This window comes from Scyliorhinus torazame, chromosome 11 (genome assembly GCF_047496885.1).
Source record: "Scyliorhinus torazame isolate Kashiwa2021f chromosome 11, sScyTor2.1, whole genome shotgun sequence".
Taxonomy (NCBI): domain Eukaryota; kingdom Metazoa; phylum Chordata; class Chondrichthyes; order Carcharhiniformes; family Scyliorhinidae; genus Scyliorhinus; species Scyliorhinus torazame.
Window position 1 is genome coordinate 178,753,305 of NC_092717.1, and position 15,784 is coordinate 178,769,088.

The window sequence follows — 15,784 nt, forward strand, 5'->3', positions numbered from 1 at the left end:
AAAGCGAGCTCGCTCGCGGAATAAACACAGGACAAAATCAAGGTCCAAATAATGGATTTTCCCCATTCCACATTGCAAATATCTATGGTGCTGTAAAATATGGATTTACTATAAGCTACACCATGACCTAATAACAAACCAACAAATAGGCACCAGCAGCCGGTGAACACACGGTGATCTATTTGAATGGATAGGTCTCTATATTCTCTCCAGTAAGATGCTCCCTCCAATGTAAATATGAAATGACCAGTGTTACGTGCAGATGCATTACTGGAATCTTCGTATTTTAAGTTTAAAGGCGAATATCAAACTAACTTCGGTGCAAGAAAATTCTATAAGTTTGTGAGCAAATTACATCAATGTGGGAAAATCAAACATAAATGCAATTACTATAAACGGCAAGCGCCTTTGGTTAAATGAAATATGATCTGCAGTCACTAATAGCTTTTAATAATGAACTGTAAACGCACTTCGAGCACAGTTTATATCTAAACCAGCTTCATTGTTCGAGAAGGTTTCCAATTTGGTACAAATGTAAATTACGAAGTTCGAGCAGCAGTTTAAGTGCAGAATAATTCGCACACGGAATTATTCTTGATTACCACGTTTATGTTTCCCAGCTGACCGCTGCGCGCTCAGTTCTAGGTTGTTGCGTGTAAAGGTAGAGTTGACAATGCCTAAAACATTAAACGACTCCCCCATCTGGTGGCAGTACTCAGCACTAGTGAATCACATACTGTAAGTGAATACCATAGTCCGGCCCTGCCATTTACATCCAACCCTGGTGCTGATTTAACATCCGAAATCCACTGAATGGGCGTTGAAACCAATGGTGACTTTATTTGTTGCGGTAACTGTGTTGTTTTACCGCATTTCTATCGATTCCCCCACACTAGTTACCGTAACGGTGGCAGATTACTGCAGTTCACCCGTCAACAAGACACTTGCTCTTTTAGAAAAAATAGTAGAGAAAGCTGTCACAATCTAGGTAGCAGATCTGCATTACTTATTATCTAATCTTTTAACCTTTGTCACCAAATTTCCATTTTTCTATGCTCTTATGGAGTTTAACATTAATTAATGAATAATTCGATATTTTTTTAATAGAAAAACGGCCCAAATGATCAGGAATGGGTGTATATTGATACCCGCTCAGTAAATCTGGTGGAAATGTACTGCACTTACCTTCAATTAGGGGAAATTATACAATTAACCAAAGACGATGGCGAAAATATTGTACTCAGGCAATCAGGCAGCACATGTAAAGATGGTGATTTTAAGGAAATTATAGCCACTGTTTCCCAAAATTTCTTTAGAAGAAATACTGCTCGTTTCTTTGTTAAAATTAAAGCAATTAAGTAAATTGCAAGAAGTTCTGATTTTGAATACGATTCCTGTTGTGATATGGAAAAGCAGTCGGCGATTATGATACATCAGCAATCGCGACCTTTTAAAAGGCCAGCATTTTATTTCTGGTCCTTTGAAGCTTGCAGATAGACTAGAAAAAGGCTAAAGAACAGCCGAGAGCATTGCAAAGGCATGGCATATGTTCAGACTAAACAGGGACAGCGCTGACTTCCCTCCATTAGAATGGACGTCACATAAAGGGGATAGCTTTGACGCTGGGAATTTTTCCATCATAATATGGTTCATTGTTCCTGATTTGTGATGTTATATTTTGATTTGGATTTTTAAAATATATGTTCCAATGCAATAAAAAAAATCAGTACAAAATCAACGAGCATTTGATGTAAATCGGTCATTTCTTGTCGTTCTACTGGTTATGTGAGTAGGCTTCATTGTCGCTGCTTAATAACTAGCAAATAACTAGCAGTAAATAACTATCACTTGTGTATATGGGAGCAATTAGATTTCCAATAACTGGCCAACTTGTCAAGAATGAATGTGAATGGGAATGCTGCTCTGACGGCGTACAGAGGTTTGCCCTATCTGCATATCCCTTTCATATTTATTTCTGCAACGATTTTTAGACTGACTGCTGTAATTATTCGCACTATTTTAGCATTTGTGTCATCGGCTGAATTTTGATTTCAAATTGTAAATTTAAAATGTAAACCGTATCAAAAACAGAAGGAAGTCAAGTAGAATGCAAATGGGAGAGTTCAGCTCAAAGATGGGCAAGATAGCAAAGACCTACAATAATTAAATTCAGTGGTCAGGCTTTAGATTGCCATGGAAAAAGTTGGGAGGCTCTTTATGAGTTTGCATTGAGCTCGTGTTGGACAGTGTAGCAAGTCGAAGATGGAATGTTGGGTGGAAAATGTGATGGGTAGATGAATTTCATAGAATTTACAGTGCAGAAGGAGGCCATTCGGCCCATCGAGTCTGCACCGGCTCTTGGAAAGAGCACCCCACCTAAGGTCAACAGCTCCACCCTATCCCCATTACCCAGTAACCCCACCCAACACTAAGGGCAATTTTGGACACTAATGCCAATTTATCATGGCCAATCCACCTAACCTGCACATCTTTGGACTGTGGGAGGAAACCGGAGCACCCGGAGGAAACCCACGCACACACGGGGAGGATGTGCAGACTCCGCACAGACAGTGACCCAAGCCGGAATCGAACCTGGGACCCTGGAGCTGTGAAGCAATTGTGCTATCCACAATGCTGTCCAAAGTACCAAAGAAAGGAGAAGCCATGCTAAAATGTAAAACAGGGTCGACTGCAACTTGCTCATCTTGTTGCACGGCACATTGCATGATGAGCAATGTATTAGGAATCAATTTCAATCATTATCTCATACATAAATTGTTTGGCCTTGGACAGTTGGCTGGGGAGAAATGAATGGACAGGTGTAGCAGCTGCCAAAGCTGAATGAGAGAGTACCTGGGGGGAACAGTGGTGGACAAGAGCGTGCAAGTGAACGAAAAGTGAGCTCCGGTGTTGTGAAAGGAATCTGTTCACAGATTATTAACTTCATTAGCTGCGTCCTTATAGTAACATTCAGCAAATTTGATCGTTACCTGTTCTTTACCCACCCCCTGCTTTTAATAGGGCTTGACTGCTTTCATTTTTCTGAGTTAGAAAAATGAGCACTAGAATCCCATACTGCAAATGCCTTAAAAAAACATCTTCCCCCAAAAGAAGGGAGTGGAATTTTCTACTGTTAACAGTATGTCTTCCCATCTCTCCATAAATGTAAACAGGCAATTCAACGTCAAATTACATTGACTTTTATGGGAATTAATTCAAAACTTCCTTTCACTAGGCAGCAGTTAATTTCTTTCAGAATCAGGTAATTGAATTTGCTCTGAATTAGGACCACTGAAACAAAAGTAATGAAATTGCTTGCAAAATTCATTTGGATTCATCTGGATTCACAGATGGTGGCGCATAGGTTAGCACTGCTGCGTCACAGCACCGAGGTCCCATGTTTGATCCCAGCCCTGGGTCACTTCAAGCCTTCTCCGTCATTCGCTATGGTCATGGCTGTTTCTTTGAAGGGGTGAAGGATAGATATGGGCGGTGTGCTGGGGGCCCCGCAAATCATGTTCATATGTTTTAGGCCTGCCGGGGGTTCGCTGACGTGATGTCAGGGGAGCTGAGGGTGAAGGTGGTCCCAAGACCAGAATTGGCAATGTTTGGAGTGTCGGACGACCTGGGAGTCCAGGCGGTGAGTGAGGCCGAAGTTCTGGCCTTTGCTTCTCTGGTAGCCCAGAGATGGATCCTGTTGGGGTGGAGGGACTCAGAATCTCCGAAGTTGGGGTTTTGAGAGAGGTGGGGGGGTTTAGGGTTAACAAGGAAAAGTGGAGGCAGAGAGGGTGGGGGGTATGGTAGGGAGGGAGGGCTGCGGTTGTTGGCTATTTATTGAGTTATGCTGGGTTCTCCTGTTGGTTATCTTTTGGTTATATTTTTTTATCTTGGTTGCGGTTTTATTTGATGTTTATTTATAAATGCCTTAATAAAAATAGTTTTTTTTTAAATGATCATGGCTGATCATCAAGTTCAATACCCTGATCCCGCCTTCCCCCCATATCCCTTGATCCCTTTAGCCCCAAGAGCTATATTTAATTCCTTCTTGAAATTACACAATGTTTTGGCCTCAACTATTTTCTGTGGCACCAAATTCACAGATTCACCACTCTCTGGGCGAAGAAAGTTCTACTCTCCTCAGTCCTAAATGGTTTATCCCTTATCCACAAACTATAACCCATGATTCTGGACTCCCCCACCATCTGGGACATTCTTTCTGACTCTACCCTCTCTAATCCTGTTAGAATTTTATAAGTTTCTATGAGATCCCCCCTCACTCTTCTAAACTTCAATGAATATAATCCTAACCGACTTAGTCTTTTCTCATATGACATTTCCGCCATCCCATGAATCAGTCTGGTAAACCTTCACTGCACTCCCTCCCTAGCAAGAACATCCTTCCGGAGATAAGGGCACTAAAACGGCATACAATACGCCAGGTGTGAATTCCCCGTTTCTGACTGTCGGGGGCCTACATTGTTTTTTGTCAATCTTTTTCTCTTTACATGTCTCTAGAAACTTTTATAATCAGTTTCTATGTTGCCTGCTAGCTTACTTTCATATTGTATTTTCCCCTTCTTAATCACTCCCTTGGTTCGCCTTTGCTGAACTACGTTATAGATAATATTTTTACAATTTGGGAGTTGTATCTGAATCACAGTGCCAATTCATTGATCAGCTTTAAGTCACTCTGTTTTGCATGTGGATCAAGCACCCATAATTAATTGGTGATGATCCCTGTTGTGTTCAAAGTTGTATGGAACAACCATTGATTTAATAGTTAGCCTAATCACTTTTTATTTTTTAAAACTCTTGCCTCACAGTACAGATTATATCTAATTTCTAGCCAACAGAGTGAATCTATGCATAACCCCTTGGCTTCTATAAATGTCTGCTTGATACCTCAAAATCATCTTCATTAAATTCACGAATGATATGTCACCTATTGCAAGATTGGCACCTTGTAATTTAACCATGATGCTTCAGAGTTCTGTGCAATATCCTCAGTACACAGTTTAGCAAAACTGAGGTTTAAAAATTGAAATCTTTTACAAAATATTTTGCTATTTATGGAGAGATAGGAATGGTCATAGAAATGCTAAAGATGGACGAATGGTTCATTGGTAGTTTCTACCTACACTCTCACATCACCTTTTCAATAAAATTGGTAAAAACTAGAATTTTGACACCAGTAAGCTACAATCCAGCCAGAAAGCAGAATCAACTTGGCCTGGACTGTATCATGCAGTTGAAATAATTAGTCATACTCAGCAGGTTTATAGTGATATGGCATACAGCAGTTCTTCCTTATTGACTTACTTAGAACACAATAACAATTTCTGGAACACAGGCAAATACATTTGCTGACTTTTTGTTTGATATTGGGCAATTGACCCTCTTCTTGGGAAACTAAAAACTCATGAATCTCTCATAAATAATGTTAATACCAGTAAATCCATTTGATGTGTAATGTTGTGACCTCCTTGTTATGAATGAATGGAGATTACACCTAGTCAGTGGGGAATGCTATATCAACTGAAAGAAACACAACAATGAATACACTTGCTCCCTGCCCAGAGTGGAAATCCATTCCACTGCCAAAATGTCAAGCTATTATTTTCTAAAATTAGTCCCAAGTTAATTTTTGGAGCACATTAGAATTCTTTATACATGGCAGGTAAAGATAAATTGTTTTGTGTCAAAAATCATGCAATAATTTTTCTGATATATTTCTTAACTAAGCTATTAAACTTAACCGTTATATATATTTATTGGAAATAAATGAAATGAAGAACTTGCATTTATGTAGTGCCTTCATGACCTCACAGTGTCCCCCAAAATATTTTACAGCCAGTTAAGCTTTTTTTTAAGTGAATTGACACAAAAGCAGTATTAAAACTTAAGGAGCAGATTCATATTTCAATTAAAACAGCATTAATTCCAAGAGTTGTGAAACCACATCTTGGAAACATTTCATATTAGTCAAACTTGTGGTATAACTGGCTTCTGGCATATGTCTAAACTTATTTTAACAATATTAATGTTAGCCCTCTCATTGATTTCAGCTAAATATTAACATTTAAAGACCATGGGCGTCATTCTCCGACCCCCCACCGGGTTGGAGAATCGCCGGGGGCTGCCGTGAATCCCGCCCCCGCCGGTTGCCGAAGTCTCCAGTACCGGATATTCGGCGGGGGCGGGAATCGGGCCGCGCCGGTTGGCGGGCCCCCCCTGCTGGATTCTCCGGCCCGGATGGGCCGAAGTCCCGCCGATAAATTGCCTGCCCCGCCGGCATGGATTAAACCACCTTTTGAACGGCGGGACAAGGCGGCGCGGGCGGGCTCCGGGGTCCTGGGGGGGGGCGATCTGGCCCCGGGGGGTGCCCCCACGGTGGCCTGGCCTGCCGATCCGCGGGCGGGCCTGTGCCGTGGGGGCACTCTTTCCCTTCCGCCTCCACCACGGTCTCCACCATGGCGGAGGCGGAAGAGACTCCCTCCACTGCGCATGCGCGGGAAACTGTCAGCGGCCGCTGACGCTCCCGCGCATGCGCTGCCCCGATATGTCATTTCCGCGCCAGCTGGCGGGGCAACAAAGGCCGTTTCCGCCAGCTGGCGGGGCGGAAATCCCTCCGGCGTCAGCCTAGCCCCTCAATGTTGGGGCTCGGCCCCCAAAGATGCGGAGCATTCCGCACCTTTGGGGCGGCGCGATGCCCGTCTGATTGGCGCCGTTTTGGGAGCCAGTCGGCGGACATCGCGCCATTTGGGGAGAATTTCGCCCCTGGTAAACAGAACACTTCTGCCTCTGTGCATAGTGTGAAATAAACCTGACAGTGTGGCTCGGGTCTGTTTGCTGTGCATAACACCTAAAAATACGTTAACAGAAATAAAATAGATCTAAATTCAGCCATCTATGAAGTAGAGAATACCATCATTTCAGTTCAAATCAATGCAACCTTAAACATAATCATTTTTAGGGAGGCTTGCTGACTCTCTCTATCTTCTCTTGAGGAGAATATAGGTTTTGCTGTTCTGAAATGCTGTAAAGGTTTAAGGGACTTAGGAGTTAAACTAAAAAGTAGGACCTCAAAGATAGTAATCTCAGGATTGCTACCAGTGCCAAGAGCTCGTCAGAGTAGGAATGTCAGGATAGATATGATGAATGCGTGGCTCGAGAGATGGTGCAAGAGGGAGGGATTCAAATTCCCGGGGCATTGGGACAGGTTCTGGGGGAGGTGGGACCAGTACAAACCGGACGGTCTGCACTTGGACAGGACTGGAACCGATGTCCTAGCGGGGGGTGTTTGCTCGAGCTGTTGGGGAGGGTTTAAACTAATGTGGCAGGGGGATGGGACCCGATGTAGGAAGTCGGGGGGAAGTAAAACGGGAAACAAAAAGCAGTAAGGGGGAAAGTGTAAGGCAGAGAAGCCATAGTTAAAATTCAAAAAGGGCCACAGTACAGGGTACAGTGACTGAGGAGAGTGTGAAAAGGGAGGTGGCCAATGCAGGATTGAGGGTGTTGTACCTAAATTCACGCAGTATACGGAACAAGGTAAATCAGCTTGTTGCGCACATTGAAATTGGCCGGTACGATGTTGTGGGCATCACAGAGACATGGCTGCAAGGGGATCAGGGCTGGGATCTAAATATCCAAGGATATATGTCCTCTCGAAAGGACAGGTAGATGGGTAAAGGGGGCGGGGTTGGATTGTTAGTAAGGAATGAAGTTAAATCGATAGCAAGGAGCGATATAGGATCAGAAGGCATAGAATCTCTGTGGGTAGAGTTGAGGAATCGCAAAGGTAAAATGACCTTGATGGGAGTTATGTACAAGCCCCCTAGCAGTAATCAGGTTATGGGGCAGAAAATAAATCAGGAGATAGAAAAGGCATGTAAAAAAGGCAATATTACAATAATCATGGGGGACTTCGCTATGCAGGTGGACTGGGAAAATCAGGTTGGGAATGGATCCCAAGAATGTGGAATGTCTAAGAAATGTTTTTTTGGAGCAGCTTGTGACAGAGCCTACTAGGGAGCAGGCAATTCTGGATTTGGTGATGTGTAATGAGGCAGACTTAATTAGGGAACTTAAGGTGAAGGAACCCTTAGGGAGCAGTGACCACAATATGATAGAATTTACCCTGCAGTTTAAGAGGGAGAAGCTGCAATCAGATGTAACGGTATTATAATTAAATAAGGGTAACTACAAAGTCATGAGGGAGGAGCTGGCCAGAGTTGATTGGAGAAGGAGCCTAGCAGGGAAGACAGTGGAACAGCAATGGCAGGAGTTTTTGGGGGTTATTACGGAGGCACAACAGAAATTCATCCCAAGGAGAAGGAAACATGATAAGGGGAGGACAAGGCATCCATGGCTGACGAGGGATGTCAAGGACAGCATAAAGGCTAAGGAAAAAGCATACCAAGTGGCGAGTATTAGTGGGAAACCAGAGGATTGGGAAACCTTTAAAAGCGAGCAGAGGACAACTAAAAACGCAATAAGGGGGGAGAAGATGAAGTAGAGTGCAAGCTAGCTAGTAATATAAAGGAAGATAGGAAGAGATTTTTTCAATATATAAAAGGTAAGAGAGAGCTAAAAATTGACGTTGGACCACGAGAAAATGTGGCTGGAGAAGTAATAATAGGAAACAAAGAAATGGCAGATGAACTGAATAGTTACTTTGCATCAGTCTTCACGGTGGAAGACACCAGTGGGATGCCAGAGCTCCAGGAGAACCAGGAGTCAGAGGTGAGTGCAGTGACCATTACTAAAGAGAAGGTTCTGGGGAAACTGAAAGGTCTGAAGGTGGATAAGTCACCTGGACCGGATGGACTACACCCCAGGGTCCTAAAAGAGATAGCTGAGGAAATTGTGGACGTATTAGTGATGATCTTTCAGGAATCATTGGAGGCAAGAAGGGTCCCAGAGGCCTGGAAGGTGGCGAATGTAACACCACTGTTTAAGAAAGGAGGGAGGCAGAAGACGGGAAATTATAGGCCGGTTAGCCTGATATTGGTCATTGGTAAGATTTTAGAATCTGTTATTAAAGATGAGATTGCGAAGTACTTGGAAGTGCATGGTAAACTAGGACTGAGTCAGCACGGCTTTGTCAAAGGGAGGTCGTGTCTGACAAATCTGTTAGAGTTCTTTGAGGAGGTAACAAGCAAGTTAGACAAAGGAGAACCAGTGGACATGATTTATTTAGATTTCCAGAAGGCCTTAGACGAGGTGCCGTATAGGAGACTGTTAAATAAGTTAAGAGCTCATGGTGTTCAGGGTAAGATCCTGGCATGGACAGAGGATTGGCTGACTGGCAGAAGGAAAAGAGTGGGGACAAAGGGGTCCTTTTCAGGATGGCAACCAGTGACTAGTGGTGTGCCTCAGGGGTCTGTCCTGGGACCACAACTTTTTACAACATACATTAATGATCTGGAAGAAGGTACTGAAGACACTGTTGCTAAGTTTGCAGATGATACAAAGATCTGTAGTGGGACAGGTAATATTGAGGAAGCAAAGGGGCTGCAGAAGGATTTGGACAAGCTAGGAGAGTGGGCAATAAAGTGGCAAATGAAATACAATGTGGAAAAGTGTGAGGTTATGCACTCTGGCAGGAGGAATCTAGGCATAGACTATTTTCTAAATGGAGAAATGCTTCAGAAAACAGAAGCACAAAGGGACTTGGGAGTCCTTGTTCACGATTCTCTTAAGGTTAATGTGCAGATTCAGTCGGCAGTTAAGAAGGCAAATGCAATGTTAGCATTCGTGTCAAGAGGGCTAGAATACAAGACCAGGGATGTACTTCTGAGGCTGTATAAGGCTCTGGTCAGACCCCATTTGGAGTATTGTGAGCAGTTTTGGGCCCCATATCTAAGGAAGGATGTGTTGGACGTGGAAAGGATCCCGAGGAAGTTCACAAGAATGATCCCTGGAATGAGGAACTTGTTGTATGAGGAACGTTTGAGGACTCTGGGTCTGTACTCGTTGGAGTTTAGAAGGATGAGAGGGGATCTTATTGAAACGTACAAGATACTGCGAGGCCTGGATAGAGTGGATGTGGAGAGGATGTTTCCACTTGTAGGAAAAACTAGAACCAGAGGACACCATCTCAGATTAAAGGGACAATCCTTTAAAACGGGCATGAGGAAGAATTTCTTCAGCCAGAGGGTGGTGAATCTGTGGAACTCTTTGCCGCAGAAGGCTGTGGAGGCCAATTTACTGAGTGTCTTAAAGACAGATATATAGGTTCTTGATTAATAAGGGGATCAGGGGTTATGGGGAGAAGGCAAGAGAATGGGGATGAAAAACTATCAGCCATGATTGAATGATGGAGCAGACTCGATGGGCCAAGTGGCCTAATTCTGCTTCTATGTCTTATGGTCTTAATTATATTGCTAATCTTGTGTCACTGCAAAATAGTTTCTGTATTACTGTAGCACAAGATTAGTACAGAATCAACTTAATTGGAAAGAATTTTTTAAAAAATAAGCGTGCTAGAGTGGTAGCACGCTACTCTCTGCATCAGAAGCTAAGGGTTCATCTCTACCCAGGGCTTAAGCATCTTGGCTGACACATGTGCAATACTGACAACATGCTGCCTTGTCTGATATACCATTTTAAGATGAGACATTAAACTGCAGCTCTGTTGGCCCATTTGTGTGTACACAAAAGATCCCATGACACTTTTGCAGTAAAACAAGAAGTTGATTTGCCAACTATTATCATTCAACCAGTCCCAGTAGAACAGATGAACTGGCCATTCCTATTATTGCTAGGCATAAATCAGCTGCTACGTTTGTCACAAAGTACCAGTAACTCCATTTCAAAAGCAATTCCTTAGCTGTGAAGAACTTTGGGAGAGCCTTAGGATGAGAAAGGTATACAACAAATGCAAGATTTTTCTTCTTTCAACATCAGTTTATCAGTTTGTATTGTACATGAGATTGCTTCGCTGATTAACTGGCAGCCAGCATAAACCAATGTGCACATGACCAGTGGGTAAATGAGATTTGTTGCCAGGTAGGGCACAAGGAGCAGATTATAGAGCCATGGCACAGAAGGAGATCTATCGAATTCATGCTGCACTCCGGGGAGCAATGCAATCAGTCCCATTCCCATGCAATGCTGCAAGTATATTTCCCTCAAGTGCCCATCCAATTCCCTTTTAAATCACTGATCATGGGTGGCACGGTGGCGCAGTAGATGGCACTGCTGCCTCACAGTGCCAAGAACCCAGGTTCGATCCCATCCCCGGGTCACTGGCCGTGTGGAGTTTGCACATTCTTCCTGTGTCTGTATGGGTCTCATCCCCACAATCCAAAGATGTACATGGCAGGTGAATTGGCCTTTAATTGGAAAAAAGTACTCTAAATTTTTTTTCAGATTAAAAAAAGAAATCATTGATCATCTCTGCTTCCACCAACCTCCTAGGCAGCAAGTTCCAGATAATTGCTACTCTCTTCCTCATATCTCCACCATACCTCTTTCCCAAAACCTGTAGTCGGCCGCCCTTAGTCCTTGCATCATTGCTAATGGGAGGAACTTTTCTTTGTCTACCTTAACTCAACCTATCACAATCTTGTACACTCTATCTGTTCTTGCACCCACCTCACCCCTCTGTCAAGTGCCTCTTCTTCAAGGGAAACAATGCCAACTTCTCCAACATAACAATGTAGTTAAATTCCCTCAACCCTGGAACCATTCTTGTTAAACCTCTCTGCAAACTCTCAAGAGCCTTCATATCCTTCCTAAACTGTGCTGACCAGAACTAGTGGCAATACGGTCTGGCTTTTGTACTCAGTGCCTCTATTTATGAAGCACTTCATCACAACTGCTTTGTTAGCTACTTTCTCAATATCTCCTGCCACTTTCAAAGCTTTATGCACATGAACTCCCTGGTCCTTCTGTACCTGAGCTCTCTTTAGAACTGCAACCCTCCCCATCCCTTCCGCCAAAATGCATTGCTTCACACATTTCTGTACTAAATTCCATCTGCCACTTATCTACTAATTCTGTTAATCTATCTATGTCTTGTTGCAGTTGATTGGTATAATCCTAACTATTTGCCAGACCCCAAGCGTGATATCATCAATAAATTTTGAAATTTTACTCTGGGTTCAAATGTCCAAATCATTCATGTATCAAAAAGCAGTGGATCTTGCCCTTGGGGAATTCTACAACCTATCATCTCCCAGCATGACAAATTATCATTTAACATGACTCATTGTTTTCTGTCCTTAAGCCATTTTTAAAAAATCCAAGCTGACACTGTCCCTCCTATTCCACAAGACACAAGTTTTCTAACCAGCCTTTTATGTGGTATTTTGTCACACACATTCTTAAATTCATATAGACCATATCCACTGTCTTCCCTTCATCAACCTTCTCTGTTAACTTAATCAAAAAATCAATCAGATAGTCAAACACAATCTGTCTTTTACAAATCCATAATGACTCTCCTTAATTAATTCCAGGAGGGGTAAAGAACATGTTGGGATTTAAACATCAGAGTATGAACTTGAAACTTGAGGCATTGGAGGAACTGGAAACTAATAAAGGAGAAGGAAAATGAATGAGAAGGAGAAAGTGTGGGATAGGATATTTCTGCAAAGCTTTGTTTGCGTTGACACAAATGGGAAGCCAGCTACAGTTTGAGCTGATTCTATTTTGGTGAATCTCGTAGTATTCTTTCTGTGGTAAATCGGATCTGGAAGTGGAAGGTTGGTGCATGAGGGCTTAGAAAGGGTCAAAGATGGGAATGGTACAGAATTCAGGAAGGGGTGAAGTCGGTCGCATGCATACAGGCATTACGGTGGGTACCAACGGTAATGGTTTAGGTTTTCCCAGTGGTTAACTGGAGGGAATTGTAGCTCCTCCAAGACTGGATGTTGGTGCAGCTGCCAAACACCACAGGAGCAGTGGTAGGGGGTGGGAACTAGGAAGGTTGAAATGGTGAATGGAGTGGTTGAACTGGATCACATTAGATACTTTCTAGTCATTGACTTCATGTTTATGGATGTTGTCATCTGGGGCATCATGTAAATGGTGAAAAGCAGTGTTGCCTTTTTTTACCTACTGTAAATATGGCAGTCAGTGAGGTTGCCCTCTGCTTGCTTTCCACGTGTCTGCGTGGGTTTCCTTTGGGTGCTCTGGTTTCCTCCCACAAGTCCCGAAAGATGTGATTCTTAGGTGAATTGGACATTCTGAATTCTCCCCCTGTGTACTCTGTGCCGGAATGTGGTGACTACGGGCTTTTCACAGTAACTTAATTGCAGTGTTATTGTAAGTCTGCTTGTGACGGCAATAACTATTATTATTATTATAAAATAAAGGCCAACATTCCATTTGCCTTCCCAATTACCTGCTGAACTTGCATGCTAGCTTTTTGTGATTTATGTACGATGACCCCCAAATCCCTCTGTGCTGCAGTTTCTGCAGTCATTCTCCATTTAAATATTATTCAGCTCCTTTATTCTTCCTACCAAAGTGCATAACTTCACATTTTCCCACATTATATTGCATCAGCCAAGTTTTTGCCCACTCACCTTACCTGTCTATAGCCTTCTGTAGGTTATTTGTGTCATCCTCACCACTTGCCTTCTCAGATCTTTTTGTGTCATCCGCAATCTTGGGAACAGCGCATTTACTTCCCTCGTCCAAGTCTTTAATATATATTGTAAATAATTGTGGCCACCAGAACAGATCCCTATGACACTCCAGTAGTTATAGATTGCCATCTGAAAATGCCCTTCTTATCCCAACTCTCTGCCTTCTCTCAGTTAGCTAATCCTCTATTCATGCTAAAAAAAACTACCCCCAACACTATGGGCAGTATCTTACTATGTAGCATTTTGTGTGGTACAGTTTCGAATGCTTTTGGGAAATTCATCGATATTACATCTAATGGCTACATTTCATCTATCCTGCTCACTACCACCCCAAAGAATTCTAATAAATTTGTCAGGCATGATTTCCCCTTCGTAAAGCCATGCTGACTCTGCTTGATTATATTATGCATTTATCAATAATCTGCTATTATATTCTTTATAATGGACTCTAACATTTCCCCAATGACAGAGGTTAAGCTAACTGGCTTATGGTTACTTGCTTTGTGTCTCCCTCCTTTTTGGAATAAAGGTGTTGCATTGGCATTTTTCCAAACCCCTGGGACTTTTCCAGAATTTAAGGATTATTGGAAGATTACCACCAGTGCTTACACTATCTCTGCAGTTAATCGCTTTATAATCTTTATTAGTGTCACAAGTAGGCTTACATTAACACTGCAATGAAGTTACTGTGATAAGCCCCTAGTCATCACACTCCGCTGCCTGTTCGGATACACTGAGAGAGAATTCAGAATGTCCAATTCACTTAACAAGCTTTTGGATTTGTGGGAGGAAACGGGAGCACCCAGAATAAACCCACGCAGACATGGGGAGAACGTGCAAACTCCACACAGTGAGCCAAACTCTGAATCGAACCTGGGACCCTGGTGCTGTGAAGCAACAGTGCTAACCACTGTGCTACCATGCCACCCATAATATCCTGGGATGCAATCCATCAGGTCCAGGGGATTTATCGGCCTTTAGCCCCATTACTTTCCCTAGTACATTTTGCTTGGTGATTTTAGTACTTATTTGCACCCCCCCCCCTCCAATCCTGCCCCTTGATTAATTATTTTTGGCATGTTATTAGTGTCTTCCACCATAAACGCTGTCGCAACTGTGACCCGCTCTTATGATGTAAATAGTGGAAATGGCCAAAAGGCTCAAATCCGCAGAAAGCTGTGTTTTCTGTTCACCCCATATTCCCATCAAACCTGCAGTTTGAACAAATTGAATCGTCGTCTTTATCTGTGGGATTACTTAAGAACGACGATGAAATTACCGGCGTTGGATTTCTGTTCAATGAAGATGTCTGAATGAGCGGTCTGGCCGCTGAAACTGACAAGGAGACAATCCCAGTTCAGTGCTGGATACAGACACAAGGGGCGCGATTCTCCGCTCCTGCACCAGTTGGGAGAATCGCCTGGGTCACCAGATTTTCCCGCAATGCCGGTCCGACGCCCTCCCGCGATTCACCCAAGCGGCGAGAACGGCCCCGTCAGGTTCCGCGCGGCGCAGGCCGGAGAATCGCCCGAGACACCCAAAATGGCAATTCTCCGCCACCCCCGGTATTCTCAGGCCCGGATGGGCCGAAGTACCGACGGCGTGACCCCAGTTCACGCCGTCGCCATTCACACCTGCTATTTAAAGTCGTCAGCCAGTCGTGCTGGCCATTCTCTCTTCTCCTCGGGGTCCTCTGTGTGCGGATCGCGCCATTTATGATGCAGCGCCGCGTCATTCGGGGGTCGCGTGGTGACGACGCGGCTTTCGCGACACGCCCCCCCCCCCCGAGTTTCTCGCGGCCCTGCTCCTAGCCCATTTTCGGGCCCTGAATCGGTCGGAATCGGGGCCGTTTCGCGCCGGCGTGGGCACGTAGTCGCGGGAGCGGAGAATCGCGCCCAAGATCTTGGAAAGTCAGAATGGTGCCCTCAGGTCCACACGCGGCTTCAGTTCAGGCTCGATAACACCTGCCGGTAACCGGCTGGCTATCGTTCCTCGGTGGGCCTGGAGACCCGACTTGCCTTGTATCCTCCTTTCCACGGCCACCCCGTGTCTATGGTGGCTGCAATGCCAGTTGCTGGGAAACTGAGACGTAGGACACAGCCTGGGTACTGCTCTTTGACAGGACGTGGGAGTGACTGGGTCTGATACTGAGACGGATGTGAATCTGTCTCGATTCCGACCTCCCA